At 32.8% G+C, this 2,500-nt stretch overlaps 1 long non-coding RNA gene across 1 annotated transcript in view; it reads right to left on the bottom strand.

The window, feature by feature from the left end:
• Nucleotides 1-1,091: 1,091 nt before the first annotated feature.
• The window catches only part of LOC137630870 (uncharacterized), a 1,588-nt gene continuing 179 nt past the window's right edge, over nt 1,092-2,500 (bottom strand). The window contains exons 2-3 of the long non-coding RNA XR_011041784.1: nt 2,254-2,392; nt 1,092-1,765 (exon numbers count right to left, since the gene is read on the bottom strand). This is a non-coding gene — a long non-coding RNA (uncharacterized lncRNA). The remainder of the gene's footprint in view (nt 1,766-2,253; nt 2,393-2,500) is intronic.

Genomic DNA, 2,500 nt, shown 5'->3' with positions numbered 1-2,500 from the left:
TATTCCAAATCTCCTTGTCCTGTTAGTCCCAGAAACACTTTAATGATCCCGGCAATGGATTTTTTTTCATAGGTACGAACTCATACCATAACGTTCGGTATCCCAAAAGAAACACCTTCATATATAAATATATCAAGGACGAAGACAAGTAATATTAAGTACAAAGTTCCAAGATCGACATTTAATGTTTATCTAAAGTTAAGTTTAATTAGCTTTTAGTCTTACAGACAATACTAAAGCACAAGGACCTTAGGACGCTAAATTTTGCTTTACAAAGTTCTGAGAATTGGCAGAATAAAGTTTTTCATATCAGTTCTTGACAGCACATAGGTTAGAAAATATTCATTCTTAAGCAGGTAGTAGAAAAAAAAATATCCATTGTATTGAAGTACTAATACTCTCAAAGTATACGAATCAAATTGCACCCATCTCTTGCTACTGGTTAAGATCGGACTTATCAATTCTAATTTATCCTTCAGTGGTTTTCCCTGTACAATTTTACCTTGATAAAATCCCTATACTAGCACACTTCGCTGTATCAGAGCCTAAGTATTTCAAACTAAACAATAGTTCATTGCAGAAACAGGCACAAGCCTAACCAATCTTTCAACAACACCGACTATAGTTTTAAGCCAGCACTGTGGTAAATTACTTCCCTCTAGATCAGCAACTAAATTCGTTCAATATATCAAAACTTTAATCCCTAGTTAAAGGTATTCTCAAGAGCACTATAGTATGATTTCACTGACATCTGATGCAGCCTAATTACAGTAGATTTCCCAGTTCGTATATTAACGGTAGTTTCATAGTTCAGCTAAAGCTTTGAAGAACTTCAAATTTATTTTGCAATCTGCGAAGTGTTTTGAAAAAAGGCATGAAGGCTTCTCCTTCAAAATCATTAAAATTAAGTTTCATTGAATTAACTCTGCTTTTGTTTTCTTAGAACTGCTCTCTTCTACCCTTAACGAGAAGTCACCATGCGGTTTCCCTAATTACAATGACAAATCACCTTTCTTAAAACAGAAGATTTAGTTTTGCAGAAATATAGCCAAATTAAAATCCTTAAATGGATTAAAAAAAAATAAAACCACTTCAAGCATAAATTTAGCAAGTGCATATATATTTCAGTAATAGCTTAAAAATTAAGTAAATAGGACAACCACGTAATAGTGAAGATAGAAATTTATTTGAAGAGATTATACAAATTGAAAGAAATGGGTTAAAGTCCTAAATTAAACATGAACCGATAGATTATAATACATTAAAGAAAGCTTAATAAATAATCTATATTCAATAAACTTCCCACCAAATCAACCAAACCCTCTTTTCTTAAATGGTCAAATTAAAGAGCTTATTATCTACCAGAATTAACACATCCCCCAATACAGAAAAAAAGGTACTTTATAACCGATAGCGTAAATATCAATCTTAATTAGTTCATTAATTCCACATTAAAAATATACAAATTATGTTTTCCTTTTTCGTTATAACTAACCAGTAACCCATTTACCGGAATTTCAAATAATTAAACTCTGCCAAATCTTTCAGTACATATAGTCGTTCCAAAAATACCAGTGGACGATTTTATCCAAATAGTGAAGATAGACTGGAATTCCAATATCAACCTTAAAGTATTTATAGAATATACTAACAATTTCCAGCAACCATCTTCAACCAAACAGCAATGAGTAGAAATGGATGTTAGAGACTCATCGTATTTAGTCCTTAATTAGTCCTCATTTAATCCTGAAGCGAGCCATCCAATCTGAAAAGTGTCAATTGTTAGAAAGGTTTCTCGTAAAAGTTTGGTAACCCTACATAAGTGACATACTCTGAGCCTGAAATTATGCTGAACAATAGTAACATGATATAATAATTTCCCAATTATGTAAAATGCATACATCCATGTACTTGGAAACTTATACTTTGAAACTTTTTCATTATCAACAATCTTAAGCGGAATACAGTAATTAGTATTATAAAACTGAACGTAGTTAAGAAAACCTTTTACTCTAAATTTGTGATAAACAGGCTTTAAGCAAACTGCAGAACCTAAATGTACAAAACAGTTGAAAACTTACCGAAATTACACTAAGGGTTTAAAAGCAAGCCTCCCTATAGCACACGGTAGACCTTATAACAGGTCTACCGTGTGCTATAGGGAACGTCCTCCCACAATTGGGGGCACCGCCCCCAACCGGGGAGGACTAGCTTGCTTAAGTGATTGAAAAAAAAAAAAAAAACAATACTTGCCTTATATTTCAGACTGAAAAATACTTCACCAGAATCCAGAGTTATCAACAGTTAGTGTTTAGCAACACAGGGGTCTGCTATGATTCACATCCAGACAAACTAAAACACAGGTAATATGGCGATCCCAGACTTTACATTCCTGAAAGTACAAATAAACGGGGAAGTTAAAATATAATAAAAACATTAAGGTACACAAAGAATTATAAGCTAGGTACGTTAGGCCGGGAGTAATCGAAATACATTTAGC

The sequence above is a fragment of the Palaemon carinicauda genome, chromosome 39, assembly GCF_036898095.1.
Source record: "Palaemon carinicauda isolate YSFRI2023 chromosome 39, ASM3689809v2, whole genome shotgun sequence".
Classification (NCBI taxonomy): domain Eukaryota; kingdom Metazoa; phylum Arthropoda; class Malacostraca; order Decapoda; family Palaemonidae; genus Palaemon; species Palaemon carinicauda.
The sequence above is the reverse complement of the archived record's forward strand: the minus strand, read 5'-3'. Positions and strand labels throughout refer to the sequence as shown.